General features: G+C 38.7%; 1 protein-coding gene across 5 annotated transcripts in view; it reads right to left on the reverse strand.

The window, feature by feature from the left end:
* Nucleotides 1-20,980, reverse strand: part of IL6ST (interleukin 6 cytokine family signal transducer) — a 2,713,809-nt gene that overhangs the window by 1,650,033 nt on the left and 1,042,796 nt on the right. The gene's annotated exons all lie outside the window — the stretch shown is intronic.

Here is a 20,980-nt window from a genome sequence, read left to right on the forward strand (position 1 = left end):
ATCTGTTTCCCTATTTTTATCTTTTTTTTTATTTTATGTTATTTTACTTATATTTTTGCCTTTACTACTTATGTGACACATGGCACAGTGCAAACATAGTTCACTGCTTAAGAAAAAAGGTAAAAAAATGTAATTTACAGAACCTTTATGAGTGCAAACAGGCTCAACGGCATTCAACAGCTGTAAGCAGTTCAAATTGCAGTGATTGCACCTTTTGGAAGAACTGCTAGCACCTCTACGAGTCATAAGTGTAACACAACTAATGATGTGTCATGAGAATGCTGACAGTATTATTCACATATACTCATTTATTTTGTCAAATCTAGCTGTCAGCCGTTTCTGTTCTATGCACTTTGGACAGTACTGAGTGGAGAAAATGCACATGCTGCATAGCTTTCCCTGTGGCACCAGGTATAAGTGTAGTGAGTACATGATCAGAATATAGGTGAGCCAGAGATCAGATCCAGCAGACTCTGCATTTTAGTAAGGATGCCACACTGTCATTGTTCCAAAAACTTTAAGTATAAAGGTAATACTACATATTAACAGCTATGTATATTAGGTTGACTGACAGAAATATATTACTGCTTGCATACACATACTTTTGTAGGTATCAAAGCTCATTAATGACTGACATATGAACCCCAGTTGATTATATGTGCAACTGATTTAGCATGATGATGATTATGTAATAAAAATGTAGCTGCATAGCTTTGATGGACACAATAGTTTACTGACAATCATCTAGACCCCTCCCATAACTCAATTATAACTGTAAAACAGAATGTATTGTCAGGTATGTATCATAACTCCAAACTCTATTACTAAAGTCATGCAAGTCCATCCATTTTTAATATATTGTCAGACATTAGTCCTCCATCGCAGCAGAGAATGCATGAGCCAGGACCTTTTAAAGTCACACACATATAGGCCTAAATGAATTACAGCACCGGTCATGCTAAGATGTATATCTCTAATGACCATGGTTGACAAATACTTCTTCTATCACCTCTGTGGAAATTTATGCATTCTCTTTTACATAGGTTTGAATACCACCTTGTAAAATTAACCTTTAACAGTAAGTACCAACAAAATATGTGCCATGTCATCCCACCGATCCCTCCAAAATCAAGCCATTGAGCATTTCAGTATTGACCACTGGACAAAGTGTGACCAAGTACAGCATCACACATGATAAACATTACTGCCAAGTTTTACATCATCATTGCTGTTTCATAAACTCCCTTCCTCTTGGTTTGGCAATGTCTTTCTTTGCTTACCATTGCACATATGCAGTTGGCATGGTTGTGTGTGTTTGCACACTGGTCTTAAAATGCAAGATCACAATTTGGCGGCAAACCACTGCTATTGTTGTTGGAGGAACTCTGCAGACATGGCAGGCAATGGGGATGATGGTGGCAAATGCAGGGCACAGAGATGGGTTGTGGAGGAGTCCAAAATCTTTATTACACTCCTCTTCAAGCGCTACAACTGGAGGGTGCTGCAGGGAGACTATACTGGATCTTAGTACACGGTTGAGGCTTAGAACAGTCTAGCAAAGGCTGTCCCAGTACAACTGGAATACAAGTGTAGGCACCACTACAGTGACCTTAGGAGGTGCAAGCAGGCACAACTTGACCAGTGGCTGGATGAGTTTAGAACTGCTAATACCCCCCAGTTGTGTAAGTATACAGATCAAACAAACTGAAATGATACAGAATGGTACAGATAGCCAACACTGGTATGCATAATGCTTTCATGTCTCTTCTTGTCTCAGTCTCTATTTTGCAACTGCACAGGAAATTGTGGTGAATAGGGAGGCACATGCCAAAATATTGGCGAGACTCAGAGACACAAAGGGGTATGTCTGCAGTACAACTGAACTTGAATATAGTAATTATTGTGATTCCATAAATAAGTTGCAACTTCAGCATGCATACCTTAACTGTAACAGCAAGCAAAGATGCTTTCTCCTGTAGCTGTTGGTGATTGTATTAGGCAAGTGTAGTTGTGTACTCAGACTATGTGGGTTCAATACCCACAGCTAGCCTATAGATGCACATTCAACAAGTATTATTTTTACACTTGAAATGCAGCAATATTGGCTTTAATGCCATACTTACTCTGTAGTATCTTTGAAAGCATCTATGGAATATGTGCATATTCCAAGGATTACTTGTAACAATTCAAAAGCTCTGTAGTTACAATAATGATAAATGGCTATTTACTGTAATAAAAAAATAACGTGACATTTCATGGTTCTAATCTGTTTTCTTTTTTGTCTCACCCTACACCTTAGCTCACTTTTTTGGGGAGGGTTACCTGGAATTACACCATTCTGATGTCATACCTTTCTGCCAGCAAAACAGATGCATTTCAGCATAGGAAGGTGGGCCAACTGTTATGGACCCCGCCTCTTCCTGGTCCATCCTTGTCAGGTAACAGTGCCATGACTGGTGGTGCCCTGGTATACTTCGGGAGTACTGGTGGAGGCAGTGACTATGTCACACACCAGGAGCTGCCAGGGATGGTGCAAGACCTGACAGAGAGTGGCCTTGGTGCCCAGATCAGCCGAGTGGAGAAGATACTCCTAATAATCGAAAAAGACTCCCATGTCAAGCAGTCTCAAGAGTTCTGAGGGTGAAGACAAGATTTACATTGTTCCGACACTTGACAGGCATGTGCTTCTGATGTCCCCTACCTATTCCCAATCATGGTGTCCCCAGTCCTGAAACCTTTTGTGTCCATCACCGTCTGTCTTGTATGTCCAGTTTGCCTGCACCTGCTTCCTCATCTACCCTACCCATCTAACCCTCACATTCCTAGGTCCCCTCTTCAACATTCCTCTCTTTTTGAAGAAAAAAAAAATGGGCACCCGTCCCAAAAAAAAAAAAAAAAAAATCCCATACATAGCACTCTACTTTGCATATGTCTCTTCTTGACACACTTGATTTGGTCCAACTGACTATACAACATCATTGCATTGTTGTCACCCATCCATGTTGTGGTAACAGTCCAAATTCATCAAATTTTGTCTGCCTGTGTACATTACAGTGGTGAAGAGGTAGATATCTATGGTTCTCTTCCAATACTCTCCTGCAAATGCCTGTATTGCTTCCCCTTTGTTCTTCCCTCTGCTTACTACACCATTTTTTTATTAACCCCATTTTCATGTGTTTAATCTGGTCAGAAAATAGAACACACAACACACATGGCCATAAATGGCCCATAAAAAAATGTCTTCGCTTTCTATCCACTGCATTTGTGCAGAATTTGGCATCGTGCACTAATGCTGAGCAGCGGTGAATGGGTGTTCATGTCCTATGGCAAAACCTGGTGAGGTTTTTGCCATCAGCCACACTAATCCAGTTATCTCCATGTAATACTGCTTAAGTTCTCTGCACTAGAGAATCACAGATTTAAAGCACAGTAAAGGCACTACTTTAAAACAGTTTGGTGCAGTGGTTAACACTGTCACCTCACAGCAAGAGGTTCTCCTGTTCGATTCTCTGCTGGGGTGCCTTCTGTGTGAAGTTTGCATGTTCTCCCTGCGTTTGTGTGGGTTTCCTCCGGGTACTGCGGTTTCCTCCCACATTCTAAAGAAATGCTTATGGAGCATTTCTCCCCGGGCCTTTGCTGAAAACAGGATCTGTGGAACCTAGTTGGACTTTCCCGGTCAACAAAATGTTAAATAAAAAAAATAAATACAATTCTGACAGTTCTTAGACTGCTAGATGCAGTAAAGTGCCACTTCCTATGTGAAGTGTTGGCATAAATCACTTGACTGACGATTGTTTTTGCTCACAGCATCAAGGGTTCAATTCCAGATGGGCAGCCATGGTGGTGCAGTGGTTAGCTTTGCCACCTCACAGCAAAAGGTTCTCCAGTTCAATTCTTAGCTGGGGTGCCTTCTGTGAGGAGTCTGCATGTCCTCCCTGCAGTCACATGGGTTTCTTCCAGGTGCTCAGGTTTCCTCCCATATCCCAAAGACATGCTGTATGTGTGGGCACACTAAATTGGCCTTAGGTGTGAGGGTGTGCATGTGTGTTCCTTCTGTGGAATGTTGGGCACCTGGCTGGCAACTCAACACTGTAAAACTTCACTGCCAATCGCTCTATGGACCGTTGTTCCACTGTGGCGACCCCTAACCGGGAAAAGTCGAAAGAAGAACAAGAAGATCAAGGGTTCAATTCCAGATGCATATCACATCATTTCTTAGTGTGATCTTAGACGTCTATGATATGTTTAATCGTACACATCTTAACATTTACCACAGTTATGAGTGCTCATGGAGATGTACTTGCCAAAAAAGAGTATTTAAAGTGACATCCATCCCCACAACTATGAGATATTTATCCAACCTTGTTCTGCTTGTCATAAGCCTGTTATCTCTCTCCTAACCCTTCTTTACCCCATATCAGTCACTTTATGCTACAGAGCATGGCAGGTCAATAACGAGAACACAGCAAAACATGTCCATGAATGTTCCATTATGCCATTATGCCAAACATTGTTATGTGTATGTCTATCTCTACTTGTATTCACCCCTTTTCTCCCAGCCCTCTTTACGTATGTGTTATCTATTAGACTGAGGGATGTAAATGTCATCTCAAGTTTTCTGCATACTCTCATGACTCTGCTGATGGATAATACCAACATGTTACCTTGATTCAATAGGTTATCAGTGCTCCTGTTGCGTGCAATTTTTCGAAATCTCCTGTAGGATTCCCTCTGTGTCATGTTCAAGTGATGATCAGATGTACATACTCCTGCATCTTGTCATGGCTTATAACCCAGCAGCAGGAAATGCTCTTAAGGACTGTGTATCTGTTGCTTAGCCATCTGTCTACCCCTTGTCCTACATAAGTATGACATACCTGCCTATCAAGTAAACTGTAAGGTGGGCCACAACTGACATAACTGTCAAAAAGCAGTTTCCCCATTATATTTCAGCTGTCCCACATTTTCTTCAAGCAGATGTATATAGATGTATTAATTACTGTTACTCTATATCTCCTCTATCTTCATCTCATGCAATTCATGCTACAGAGCAGGACATATTCTGACTGAGAAAGATACGTCATACCAACATACCATCAGAATGTTCATGAATGTGCGACAATGCCTCTTACATCCTCTACAACCTTCTGTCTGTCATCACCTTTTCTGTCTCATCAGAATATACTACAGCATTTTTAACAGGATGATGGATAAAATATTCATCTAATATGATGGAGAAACTGTCCTTACTGTGAAGAAGCATACTGTACACACTTTTCAGGATATCAGGCCCCACACAAACAGTTTGCATATGTGCTGAGTCATATTAATCATTTCAGAAGATGTACCAGCCCCTGCCATTTGTAGCAAGTAGTACACACAATTAACTTGTGATTTGCAGTGAGACTTGCAAAACAGCTACTAGTTGTAGAACTGTATTGAGGTAGGCGTTTATGATACAATTTGGGGAAGATGCATATTTTAGTGCAGTCATTGATAGTCACATTTGCAGTCCTGGTTACATTTACATAGCTAATGACATCCTGACACCATTTGTAAAAAAACAGAATCATATGGACTTGAACCCTGGCTCACTTGTGCTCTGAGCAGAAGCTCATTACTTTTACACCCTGTGCCACAGAGAAAGCTAGGCAGGTGTATTTTTAACACTCAGTACTGTCCAGAGTGCTGACAGCCACACATCACCGCTGATCCTTGTGCAAAGGAAGGAGTACTAAATTAAAATTTTCACTGTTTTCCTTAAGCAGAAAACTGTGTTTGCTCAGCACTTAACATCATGCAAACGGGAAAAGCAAGGCCAACAGTTATTTATGTAATAAAATTTTGGCCACGACATTTCAAAGACAGTTTACAGCATGTATATCATACTAGTTGCCAGCAATTTCTCCCATAACGTATCTTGCAAGCCTGACACATGAAACATTAACAACAAACAGGAGTATTTTGCAGTTAAGCCCAAACAGGTTACTGTAAGGCCCTATTTGTGTACAGTTTAGGAATGAACACCAGTGGATACTGGTACTTCAAAAGCCCAAGCTGAATTCCTGAAATTCGAATCACGCATGAGCTAATACTTTGCCATCATCCACGCAAATCAGCCTCTCGGCAATGCACTTTGTAAAGAAGTGTACAACATATCTAACTCTGGTTTCTGGGCTGTAATCATCCAAATTATGGAAATGCATTCATAAACACAAAAGAAGAGCAGTGACATGTCTACTTGACTGAACACTTCCTTTCCGATATTCATATGTACCCTGCAGCAATGCACTTGCAAATTATATATCAGTACTTGGGCCATTGTCAAACAGACTCCAGATTTACATAGGCTAACTGCATTTTTTACATTTGGTATAGGTTTATAGTGACAGTGGACATTGGTCATGCATAACGCATATCCCACCCATTGATACTGTCAGTAAATTGTACTAATGTGGACATACCACTGTCCAAATATGAAGACACATAACTCCATCATTGCACTAATGGTGTCTCCCAAGTGTGTGTGTGTGTGTGTGTCATCTATACAACATCCTGAAAACAGGTACATGTATGTCTCAATTCTGCAATATGCATTCATGACAGCTTATCTGACCTGGGTTGCCAGGATGTATTTTTAAGTACTTTTACAAACTGCACTCACACAATCATATCACAAATCCTGACTTTGCACTCAAGTCTCTTAATAGCATGCGTTACCTGCAACATTATGATGATGTCATCCTCTATAAAGTGCACTCTGACAGTGTTAAAGTCAAACTTCTACGGTGGTGCTAGTGTTAAATACTGTATTCTCTAGATTGTGTAACTAGACAGGTAATGGTTCTAATCTCACAGCAGTAAACGTGTGTGTGTGTGTGTGTGTGTGTTACTCTGTCTGAGTTTGTGGGTGCGTAGTCAAATGAGCACAAGTTCAGTTCCTGCTGCCCTCACTCAAGTAGCATTCAGGAGGTACTTTTACACTGCTACATGACTCCACAGCAATTTTAAACAGCCCTCCTAAAATCCTCTTCTCAGCATACATTGATAATGTCATCCTCCATAAAGTGCACTCTAACACTGTCAAGTCAGACTTCTGCGGTGGCACTAGTGTTAAGTACAGTGCTCTCTAGCTTGTGTAACTAGATAGGTAGGGGTTTATAGATTAGTACTAGGCTAACTGACCTTGTAGGCCATTTTCAGCCTAGCCAATTATCCCATGTGAGAATCAAACCCTGCATCTTGTGTTTGTAAGATAAACACCTTAATCATTATACCAACCTCCCACTCTAATATCACAGCAGTCAACTTACATGTGTGTGTCTCTCTCTCTTCCTTAAAGTATCAGTCTAGAGACAATTTTACACTGGGATGCGAGTGCACAGCTATACCAGATATTCTTTCCAAGATCTCAGCATACACTGATGGTGTCACCCTCTATAAAGTGCACTCTAACAAAGTGTAACTTAGACTTTTGAGCTGGCACTAATCTTTCATTGTATGGAATCCAGCTTGTATACCTAGTTAGGTATGGTGTCTGAATCTGACCTCAGTCAACTGGTGTGTGTGTGTGTGTGTGTGTGTGTGTGTGTGTGTGTGTGTGTGTGTGTGTGTGTGTGTGTGTGATGATGATGGTCTAGCACGGTCACTGTATGATGTTTTGAATCTGTTCTCATTTGACTCCCACTCGGGAGAACCTTTTACATAGCGCCCTGAATCCAACATCCCCTTTTTCCCCTCTGTCCACATATTCTTTCTGCAGAACACTGAGGATGTCATCACATACAAATCGTGAAACACAGACCCTCCATGACCCTCTACAAGCCATCTCTAGACCACTGGATGAGTTTTTGCTAATTAAATCATACAGTAGTGCCTATGTCCCATATGGACAGAGGCAGTCTGTAATAAAATCAAACACATACACACCATAGCCCTACTATCTCCCCTCACCTAGAGATACTGATTTGGGTTAAATGGGATAATAATGGCTAGGTTTGCATGGAGTCTTGGCAGTTAGCCCAGCAATCTCCTAAAACCCTATGGACATTGCATACATCGATATTGTTCTCACCCATGTGTGCTATGTTAAGATGTGGATGTACTGTTGTCCTACAACAGTGTATTCCAATCTGGGATTTGAGCTACTCTACTGATACCTGCTGCTGCCATTTTGGTTACATGTTTCTTCCATTACAGCTGTAGTAATATGCCTCCTGAGGACTGGAGACATAGGATGATGCTATGTATATTGTTGCCTTACTAAGGCATACGTTCGGACAGTGGTGTATATCCACATTCTACACGGTTCTCTTTCAACCATTCCAGTGACAGCTACAGTATGACACAGGTTTGCATGTGCATACCTAGCATCTGGAAATGTTATCCAACACACAACAATATTCTGTCATAGTGATTACATTGGCACATACTCCTAGGTTCATCAAAATGTTGTAAGGCTGTTATATACACAAACATATGACATTTTGAGATTTGCTTCCAACCTTGGCGAATTCAATGTATGCATTAGTGTGTTGTTATTCACAAGGGTTATGCAGGTGTTCCACAGCAGCATTGTGCGACTGTCAACATCTGTGTTATTGATTGTTCTGCATGAACTGTATCCACCTCAGTTGAAATGTGTCCATATATGATGTCAGGGGCCTCACCCACACATTTCCACTGATAAACATATACACATACAATATACAACTGATGTAATGACATGAAATAGGTAGAGTTGTATGACTGTGTTAGCAGTTCCAATGTGTCGCATGTAATTCATGCTCAAGGTTTTATCTGGAGGTGATGCACAGCTTGTATTCCAACTGTAGCATAGGTACAGCTCTAGTGTGACTATACTGCATCATGGATGTACTACTACATCACATCAGTATTACCACTTGATAGTTTGCATATAGATATGTGTTAGTATTTCATGGCAGTATAACATTTTCACTGACAATGTCAAGGGGACAATGATCGTGTGGCACGTATTGAGATGTACTTACAGAGTGTGTTCTGCGTATTGTTTGGTATGAGTACAACATTACAGTGACAGCTTCCTCACTCACTGACACTTGACTTTGCACTGCTGTAATTTCTGTGCACGTGGGCATAGCTGATGCATTGCCATTAGTCTCACATACTGGTGTAACATTCATTATTATGGATCACTTCTTAATTCACACATCAGTTGCAGATGCTTCAGACAATATCTATTGCTATTACATGTGGCAGATGCATGAAATACCTAGCTGTGTGTAGGGAATCCACTCATAATATTGTGGTATTTGTATGTGTTGCTATCTGTATGGCAAAACCTATGTCAGGTGGGGATGCTTTACTCACGTGTATCACATTTAGCACAGTGAGATCCCACATCTGGTAGGTCATATAGAACTATGCTCTGGGATGCATACCCATTAGGATTTGACAGTAAAGACTTCCCTTCAAGGTGTTCCATTAAATGAATGTGTGATGCGTCTTTCTGTGTTGCACCTAGTAAATGCACAGCTCAGTGACAACATAGATGGCATGGGTTTGATTTTTTGCAGGGGGTGGGGGGGGGGGCTTGTGGCTTACGTGTCATGCAAACCTCTCAGCTCACCAGGACTGCCCCTGACCTGAACTCCAGGTTTAATACTGTGTCTCTTAACCCCTCCAAAACCTGGTCACTTTTGAGAAAGGGGTGGTGAATTCCCATTTTTATACATTTGTTACTGCAGACCATATAATAAGTTACAATCACACGTTCTGTCAATGTCACAGGTAAATGGTCATAATATTTTAAAAGTGTCCATGACTGTGCCAGTTTCTTTCTACATTTGTCCAGGAGTCTGTTGCTATGTGTCCCTGATTGGTTGAGAACTATGGTGACATGTCAGTCATATTCAAGCAAGTCATTTTGCAGATCTTCAAAGTAAGCACATACCCCCTACTATATATACCGTCCTTGCTAAGTGTCCTCTCCAGTGAGCATGTCATTGCTGTTTATATCACAACCATTCACCTCCACCAACGTGTAACCTTGTCTGACCATCACATATATGCTAAGATGTGTTTTTATACCATAATATACATGCTCAGAAGGTGTAAATAGCAGTATGTACAACTCTATCTACATATGTGTATAATGTTACACTACTGACTTGTCTTGGAAGTGTACACACACTGACATATCCTACCTTGGGGACATTTCCATATTTTCCATGCCCTCTTCCTCTTTATTCATTCTTATCATTCATGTCTGTGCACATTTTCATTAGCACACTTTCCTCGCCCAGTGTTTCTTTCCTTGCAGTTGACCTTGCCATTTAACCTCTCCTTCCATTATTTTGTCTTGCAAATAAATTCTTTAGTGCACACTGCAGTCATTAAACTTTTTTTACTGTGTTATTACTGCTATTACTGCAGCATTTTCAACCCTGGCAGTCATTGTGAGTGTCCACATGATCTCGCTGAGCAGGTTTGCCTGTAAGCAAACTTGAATACTTCTTCTTTCTGTGCTCATGCTGCTCTGCATGGTTTCCTGTCTGGCAACACTGCTGCTGACCATGAAATCTTGCTCATATTCATGTAACCAAAATGAGCTACATGAATATGTGATTAGCACTGCTGCTCACTCTATGAACACAAACTCTGTGTAGGCTTTGCGTGCAGCCAACACGGAGTTTACTGAATCCACAGGCATATCCCAGCCAAAAAAAATACATACACAAAAATAGGAGATAGAGGGTGGCTGCAGCTACTGGAACAGTGAGGAATTCAAACATCTACTGCTATGGTAAGTGCAACTTACACATCTGTGCTATGTTTATCACTCTCACTGCTGCAGTAGCCTTTGGTTATTTGGGTTGATTACCAAAGCATATTCAACCTGGGAGGATTAAGGATGTGGACCGAGGAGCCCCTGGAGAATGGTCCTATCAAAACAGTCCTAGTTTATAATGCATTGTAAAAGTATGAACACAGAATATGTAGTTGCTTCTAGAATGCTTCTACTGTCCACCCCTTTTCCAGTATGCCATCAAAGAAAACAAATATCTATTAGAATGCACTTCAATTCTGCCAAAAAATGTTTTACCATAGTGGGAATAATAAGAAATCAACTGCAACTGTCTGAATTGACACAGGTTGTCCTTCTCCAGTCTCACAGTAGAAATTCCATAGCTTTATAACTTTCTTGAAGTCCTTAGTACTGACAAGATAACACCAGCATTGCAAAAGCATGACCAGAGTATAGAGAGTTCTCCCAGTCATTCAGAATTTAATAGAAATGAGAGAGACAGCTAGATTCAAGGTACACTCTGCAAGTAGTAAGCACATATATGGGGGTTATTTATTTATTTATTTATTTTACAGATAACCCTATAAGCAAAGAAAACCAAAAGGGTTAACCCACCATGAAGAGTTGCAACCCAGATAATCTCTTGCAGACATCAGAGGAATAGATCAGTTAATCTACCAAAAAGATGAATTCAAACCAGCCAGAATACCTGGTTCAAATGAAGACCAAAATAACTTTCTCAGTAAAAAGTAAAGATCCCAGTTAAGTGTCCCCTGAATAACAGGTAACCTTACATATCATCAGAAAAAACATCTTTGTAGTGTCAAGCAAGTCAACAAGCAAAGGAGAGTAGTAGTGTTGAAACTGACTTCATCCTCAAGTCTTGGTGAGTACCTTCATGAGGTAGACCTTTTTTTTTTCTTTTTTTACTAAACTTCACCAAGGTGACAAGTAGGTCAAAAAGTTAAAAAGATAGCTGGGTGCACAAGACCCAGGACAAAAAAAGTGCCCAATCCTGGTAGGCGCACTGGTGCCAGGGCTGGAAAAAATAGTGTAGAATCCTCAAAATACGGAAACATTCCAATAATGGGGCCAGGCCAGGCCCAAGGGAAGGATGCCCACCATGCCCCCCCCCCCGTTGTGGAAGGAAGTAGCAGTCCACAAAAATTACAAAAACTGATAGGCCAAAGAAGAGCCATAAAGACGACAGGAGTGACTACTGAGGATAAAAAAGCCCAGAATTTCCAGACACAAGCTATAAAAAAAGATTAAGAGATAAATTAGGGGAAAGAAAAATACCTCCACAATAAAAACTGTAAGAAGCTTCAAATAAAAACTTGTGGTAATTAATAAAACAGATTTCTGAAAAACAGTATGTAGACCTAGAAACTTTGATCTGTTTGGAAAAAGAAGCATGTGAGGAAGTGTAAAAATATAAACAACAAAACCTAGACATTTTTGAAAAGTAAAAAAAATATATGGATATGGGAAAGAAAAAAGAGATTTGATATGGTGCACTATTTATGCAAAGGCAAAAGCCAGATTAATCAATATAAAAATGGCAGTCCCAAAGATATTCAAAGAGAAATACAGGCAAAGGCACCCAGACATGGAAAATTTCGCAATAAACAAATATCACAAAGAGGGAATATAGAAAAGCAGATTAGTAAAGCAGAAGTAAAAAAAAAAAATAGAAGTTGGAAGTTATGGAGTGCCTGCGAAGATTTGATGTAGAAGGTCTAACACAGGTTACATCACAGCACGATGGAACGAGTCCCCAAAGTAAGGAGAAACAGGAAGATCAGGAGATGTGTGAAGAAATATGGACATGGGAAAGAAAAAGAAAGTTAACATGGTGTAATATCTATGCAAAGGGAAAGCAAAACTAATCAATACAAAAAGAACAGCACCACAGGTATTTGAAGAGAAATACAGACAAAGGAATTAGGACATGGAAAACTTTACAATACAAAAAATAAGACAAAGAGGAAAAGTAGAAAAGGAGATCAGAAATGGAGGAGTTAAAGAAATAGCAACTGAGGTTATGGAGTACCTCCAAAGTGAAGGATTCAGTGTAGAAAATCTAATTCAGAAAGCACCACAAAAGGATAGAGCAATGGAACTCCAAATAAAGGGGAAACCAGTACAATGGGAAGCAATTGGTCAGGTGCCATATGAAGATATTTTGGAGCCTTTTAGAGGAAACGAGTATAAACATTCACTTGAAGCTGGATGGCAAGGGAAGGAACAGGAAACTGTAGAAACTCTGAAACAGTTAATGTTGAGGAGTGATAGGCCACTAAGTTCTCATATATCAGAGCAACGGATGGCACAGGATGAAACTGAAGAGAATATGCCACAGAAAGATGCAATATAACTTTCTACAGAATGGCCTCAAAAAATGGAAAACAAAAAATGTGCCCTCAGTTTAGAAGAAAACGAGCTAAGAGAAGAGTTGCTTGATTTAATAGAGATAGACATATTAAGATCAATGAAAGAAACAGACTGCAGAAGGTCAATAAAACCCAAAAAGCCTGAAGTTTGACAAAAATAAATGAACACAATAATTAGTACTGTCCATAGAGATCCATGCAATATAAGAGAAGTAAACAGGATATATTACTGTCCAGCTAAATTAATAACTGATAAAGTTCTACCACAGGAACACAGGGCAGTGAGGGAGAGAAAGGGGAAAAATCAAATACCATCACGGAAGTATCGAATAGAGAAAACTATAAAGCAACTAAGACAAGAAATTTTGTTTTATTTAGTTACGGTTTATTTTGTCTGAGTTCGTTTAGCCTTTTTATGGTATAAGACAAGAGGTGTCACTGTGTCATGCACTATCCCAAATAACAAACTAAAAATCTCAGCACAGGTGGAAAAGTACAAAATAAGCAATTTACTGATGACCCAAAAAAGTTTTATAGAGAACTGGGAAACAAAGTAAAAGGAATTAAAAGACCACAAAAAAGAAGAAATAGATAAATCTTGGAGAAGTATCTATGAAGATCCTGTGGGACACAACACGGATGCTAAATGGGTAGAAGAAGTAAATGAAAGAATATGAAGTTTAAAGGTACAGGACACGAAATGTGAAGAAGTAACAGCCAGAGAGATTGAAACAAAGTTAAGAAAAAGTCTCAAATTGTAAAACCTCAAGCCCAGATGCAGTATCTAGCTTTCTGTTAAAAGTATTAACATCTTTGCATGAAGATTTAGCCATCATTAAGAACTATTTATATGCACACCCTGAATAGACACCAACCTGGCTAACAACAGGAAAAACAATGTTTCTACTTAAGCATGAACCTGCAAGTTATCCAAAAAATTATAGACCAATAACCTGCCTTCCAACGACATATAAACTATACACTGGCATTGAAGCCAACAGAGTCTATAGTTATTTAGAAGAAAACTCAATTATGGCAATAGAACAAAAGGGCAATAAAAGAAAGTCATACTGAACAAAGGTTCATTTGCTGTTAAATAAAGTCGTAGTGGAGAATTGTAAAAAGGGGAAGAATTTAAGTACAGCATGGACTGACTACAAAAAAGCATTTGATAGTATCCCACATTCATGGATAAAACAGTGCTTAAAAATGTGTAAGATACACCCTACATTGACCAACTACATTACAGTGACCATGAAACAGTGGCAGACCACTCTGCAATTAAGTCTTGATAAAGGACAAATTATTATTCCAGGGATAAAAATTCAAAGGGGGATATTCCAGGGTGAATCTTTGTCACCGCTGCTATTTTGCCTCACCGTTAACCCATTAAGCTGTCTATTTAACAGCTTAGGCCATGGCTATAATTTGTCTCATAGAAAACAACAAAGTGTAAAGACTTCTCATCTTCTCCTTGTCAATGATTAAAAATGGTGTAGGTCATCAGATGAGGAACTGAAAGTAAAACTGCAAGTTGTCAAAACTTTTTCAGATTATATAAAAATGTCATTTGGTCTTGATAAATGTGCAAAAGCAACCTTTAAAGCAGGAAAACTGCAGCACCAAGAAAACATCAGTTTAGGACAAGAATGTGATGTAAAAGAACTTGAGCAAGAGGAAGTGTATAACTATTTGGGAACTGATGAAGGATCAACAATAAAACATGAACAAATGTGAATAAAACTTAGTAAGGAGTACTTTAGAAGACTTAAATTAATCCTGAAAACAGCATTGACATCTAGAAACAAAATCCAAGCTATACACCAACTTGCTCTTCCTGTCCTATCTTACAGTTCTAGAGTGACTGACTGGTCCCAAAACGTGTTTGATAGATTAGATAGGAAAACAAGAAGGATGCTTTATGCTCACCAAATGATTTATAAAAATCAGTGCATACCAAGATTATATATTCCCCATTCCGAAGGAGGGGTGGACCTCCTTGAAACTGATTACATGTACAGATCTACAATTGTGGGACTCCACACATATCTGCTGACCTCACAAGACCCAAATCTAGTGAAAGTTTAGAAACACGAGGAGAATAAATCTAAGATGACTTCCCTGCTTAGGCTAGCAGAAGCATATTGGCGTCAAACTGGAATGGAAATCAAACCACAACTGGATAAAAACCAGGCAGCAACTGAATGTGCCAAAAAAAAAAAAAAAAACAAAAGAAAGAATATAAGATGAAGGACCAGATGAGAAGGCAAGAAATGTGGAAAGTGCATAAATATAGTTGCAAATATTGAAAACTTCTGGAAGAACCTCATGTTGATCAGGAATGAATGCAGGAATGGTTAAGGAGAGGCAATTTCAAACCAAGAGATGAAAGGTTAATATTGGTGGCACAAGACAGCTGGCTACATACACACTGGTTTACAAAGTCCATTGAACATGTGGGAGAAACAGACAAATGTAGGTTTTGTTAAAAAGAATTGGAAACAGTTACATACCTCACTGCTGATTGCGACATATTAATGGCAGAAGGACTGTATGCTGAAAGGCATAATAATGTGGCGAGACTGTTGCACTGGGGATTGCGCAAACATTATTGTACTGAAGTGGCTGAAAAGCACTGGAAACATGAGCCACAAAGTATCACAGAAAATTATGAAGTCTACATCACATGGGATCATCCATTGCCAACAGTTAAAAAGATAGATATTAGAAAACCAGATATAGTGATCCAAGAAAAGAAGACAAAAGTAGCATTGATCACTGAAATCACCACACCCAGTGCTACAGTGTCCTGTGTACAGAGAGACACAAAGTCATAAAATATCAAGAAATGCGAGCAGAAACGAGAACAATGTGGAAGATACCCAGATAGTTCCAATAGTAGTAGGAGCAATGAGTCTTATAAAAAAAGAGTCTACAATCATATTTAGATATGCTACCAATACATGTAACCCCATAAGAACTGCAGAAGGAGTTATTACTGGGCAAATTGCAGGTGCTTACTAATTTCATGAAATTTAATCGTACTTTGACTTAGGAATGGGGTCCATTCCCATCATGATATTAGAAACCCAAAAGAGTTGGAGAAATTAAAAATAGGGGGTTCAAATGGAAAGATAAGTCAGCAAGCAAAGGAGACTAGTATTGCTGGAATTTAGTTAATCCTCAAGTCTTGGTGAGTACCTTCACGAGGTGGACCCTGTTTTTTACAAAATCTCACCAAGACAACACTGATAATGTAGGCTGTATTTTATACAGCATATATCATGGACAAAAGTAGTTTAAAAAATAAAAATAGCTGGGTGCACAAGACCCAAGATAAAAAAGTACCCAATACTGGTAAGCGCACTGGTGCCAGGACTGGAATAAATGACAGTGCAGAATCCACAAGACACAGAAACATTCCTACAATGGGGACAGGCCAGGCCGAGAGTGAGGGTGGCCCCTCCCTGTTGCAAAAGGAAGTAGCAGTCCACAAAAAATTACAAAAACAAAGACGATAGAGTGGACTGCTGAGGATAAGAAAGAAATTACGTACTACTATGCAAGAAGCCCTGAATTTCCAGACAGAAAATATACAAAAAGATTAAGACAGAAATTAGAGGAAAGAAAAATACTTCCACAAGAAAAACTGTCAGAAGCTTCAAATAAGAAATTGTGTTCATTAATACAACAGATTTATGAAAAACATTATACAGACCTGTTTGGAAAAAGAAGCAACTGAGGAAGTGCGAAAATATAAAAAAAAAATCTACAGACTTTTGAAAGGTATAAAAAAGAATAAAAAAGAAATCTGAACATGGGAAAGAGAGAGATCTGATATGGTTCAATATTTATGCAAAGGAGAAAGCCAAATTAATCAATACAAAAAAAACAGCCCCAAAGATATTCAAAGAGAAATGTAAGCAAAGACATCCAGATAAGGAAAATTTCACAATGAAAAATATAAGATTACAAAGAGGGTAGAACAGAAGATTAGTAAAAGAGAAGTTAAAAAAATAGAAGCTGAAATTGAGGAATACCTGCAAAGTGAAGGATTTAATGTAGAAAGTCTAACACAGGTTATATCACAACGCGATGGAACTACGAGTCTCAAAGTAAGGGTGGGAGGTTGGCATAATGGTTAAGTTATTTGCCCTACAAACACAAGGTGCAGGGTTTGACTTTCACATGAGGTAATTGGCTAGGCTTGAAACAGCCCACAAGGGAAGTTAGCCTTGTACTAACCTATGACTTTCAGTAAGGAGAAACAGGAGGAGCAGGAAACATATGAAGATGAAATATGGACATGGGAAAGAAAAAGAGATTTAGTATGGTGCAATATTTATGCAAAAGAGAAAGCAAAACCAGTCAATAAAGAACAGCACCAAGGATATTTGAAGAGAAATACAGGCAAAGGCATCCCGATATGGAAAATTTTACAATACAAAAAATAAGAAAACTAACAGGAAAAGTAGAAAGGAGGATAAGTAATGGAAAAATTAAAGAAATAGAAACTCAGGTTATGGATTACCTGCAGATTTAAGGATTTTAGTGTAGAAAATCTAATTTTGATAAACCACAACAGGATAGTAAAGCAATAGATCTCCAAATTAAGGAAAAACCAGTAGAGTGGGAAACATCTGATCAGCTGTCATATGAACATACTTTGGAGCCTTACACAGGAAACTAGTACAAAAGTTCATTTGGAATTGCACAGCAAGAGAAGGAACAGGAAACTGTGGCAACTCTGACACTGTCAATGTTGTAGAGTGACAGGCCAGTGAGATCCCATATGAAAGAGCAATGGATGACAAAGGATGAAACTGAAGAGAATGTGGCACAGGAACATGCTGTGGAACTTTCTAAAGAATGCCCGCAGGAAATGGAGAACAAAAAATGTGCCTTCAGTTTAGAAGACAATGATCTAAGAGAACAGTTGCTTGATTTAATAGAGATGGACAGACATACTACAATCAATGAAAGAAAGATGTTAGGATCCACATTGCTGCAGTCCTTACTATTGGGTAGTCCCGCTGTCAGTCGGCCCGACAGACTACAAAAAATAAATAAAACACCAAAAACTGGAAGTTTGATAAGTAAATAGCATGTATTACTGTGCAGCTAAATTAATAACAGATAAAGGCTTACCACAAAAACACAGGGCAGTAAAGGAAAGTAAGGGGACAAAGCAAATGCCATCATGGCAGTATCAAATAAAGAAAACTATACAGCAATTAAGACAAGAAGTGTCCTGTTAGAGGAATACAGAAGAGGGAACAGATCAACAAAAATACTCAGAAAGATACACAAGATAAAAGCAATGTGCAGTATCAGAACAGATCAAAATATACCATGCACTACCACAAATAATAAACTAAAAATATCAGCAAAGGCAAAAAACTTAGAAGAAATGCAGGTAAATATAAAGGAAAAGTATAAAATAAGCAATTTATTGATGACCCAAAAAAATTTTATACAGAATTGGGAAATAAGGGAAAAGGAATTGAAACACCACCAAAAAAAGAAGAAACAGATACATTTTGGAGAAATACCTATGAAGATCCTGAGGAACATAAAGATGTTAAATGGATATAAGAAGTAAAAGAAAAAATATGAAGTTCAAATATACAGGATATGAAATGGGATGAAGTAGCATCCAGAGAGATTCAAACAAAGTTTAGAAAAGCTCCTAATTGGGAAACCCCAGGCCAAGATGTGCCATAAGTAAGAACTACTTGTTTGTATGCACACCCTGAACACCAGGGATAGTGCCCACAACCCTCCTGGACCAGGTCAGTTATCATTAAATGCAATCTTGGGTATTGACTAGCATTTTCATGGTATTACATTGGGATGAAATAGCTAGGCTTAAAATGACCTCCTGGTCAATAGCCTAGTAATCTCCTACGATCCTACAGAGACACCAACCTGGTTAACAACAGGAAAAACAATGTTCCTACTTAACAGCGAACCTGCAAGCTATCCTAAAAACTATAGACTGATAACCTGCCTTCCGACAATGTATAAACTATACACTAGAACTGATGCCGACAGAGTTTTTAGTCACTTAGAAGAAAACTCAATCATGGCAAAAGAACAAAGGGAAAACAAAAGAAAGTCATTTGGAACAAAGGGTCATTTGTTGTTAAATAAAATCATAATGAAACACTGTAAAAAGGGGTAGAATCTAAGTACGACATGGATAGACTACAAAAAAGCATTTGACAGTATCCCACATTCATGGATAAAAAAGATTGCTTAAAAATGTGTAAGATACACCCTACACTGATTGACTACATTACAGTGCCATGAAACAGTGGCAAACCACTTTGTAGGTAAGCCATGACAAAGGACAAATTATTACTCTAGGTATAAAAATTCAAAGGGGGGCTATTCGATGGTGGCTTTTTGTCATCACTGCTCTTTTGTCTTGCCCTTAACTCATTAAGCTGCCTACTTAACAGATTAGGTTATGTCTACAATTTAGCCCCCACAAAACGACAAAGTATAAAGACTTTTCATCTTCTTTTTATGGATGATTTAAAACTGTACAGTTAATCACATGAGGAACTGAAACAACAACTGCAAGTGGTCAAAACTATTTCAGATGTCATTTGGTCATTTGGTCTTGATAAATGTGCAAAAACAACCTTTAAAGCAGGAATACTGCAGCAACAAGAAAACATCAGTTTGGGACAGGAATATGACATAAAAGAACTTGAACAAAAGGGAGTGTATAAATATTTGGGAACTGATGAAGGATCAACAATAAAACATGAACAAATGTGAATAAAATGTAGTAAGAAATATTTTAGAAGACTAAAATTAATACTGAAAACAGTGTTGACATCTACGAACAAAGTCCAAGCAATAAATCGATTTGTTCTTCCTGTCCTAATTTACAGTTTTGGAGTGACTGACTGGTTCCAAAAGGTGTTGGATTGTTTAGGCAGGAAAATAATAAGGATGCTTCATGCTTATCAGATGATTTATAAAATCAATGTATACCAAAATTATATATTCCCCATTTTGAAGGAGGTATGGGCCTCCTCCAAACTGATTACAAGTATAGATCTGCAATCACAGGACTGCATACATATTTGCTGACCTCACAAGACCCAAATGTAGTGAAAGTTTTAAAAGGAGACTAAATGTAAGATAATTTCCCTGCTTAGTTTAGCAGAAGCATATCCGTGTAAAGCAGGAATGGAAATCAAACCAAAAATAGACAAAAATAAGGCAGCAACTGAATGTGCCAAAAACAAAAGAAAAAAATATAAAAGTGAAGGATCAGATGAGAAGGCAAAAATGTGGAAAATGCATAAATACAGCTGCAAGTATAGAAAACTCTAGGAACAACCTCGTGTAGATCAGGATCGAACGCAGGAATAGTTAACGAGAGGTGAATGTAAACCAAAAGAAGAAAGGTTAACATTGGCGGCCCAGGATAGTAGACTACATCCACGTTGGTTTACAAAGTCCACTGAACATGTGGAAGAAAAAGACAAATGTAAGTTTTGCAAAACAGGACTGGAAACAGTTGTACCTCTTGTTGCTGGATGTGATATACAAACAGCAGAAGGACTATACTGAAAGGAATAATAATGTGGCAAGACTGTTGCATTGGGGATTGTGCAAACATTATAATACTGAAGTAGCTGAAAAACAAAGTGATGAAGTTTATATCACACAGGATCACCCATTACCACCAGTTCAAAAAACAGATCAGAGAAAACCAGATATAGTAGTCCATGAAAAGTAGCATTGATCACGCAAACTGCGACACCTAGTGACCACA

This window comes from Protopterus annectens, chromosome 2.part2 (genome assembly GCF_019279795.1).
Source record: "Protopterus annectens isolate FY-2018-M chromosome 2.part2, PAN1.0, whole genome shotgun sequence".
In the NCBI taxonomy this organism is placed as follows: Eukaryota; Metazoa; Chordata; order Ceratodontiformes; family Protopteridae; genus Protopterus; species Protopterus annectens.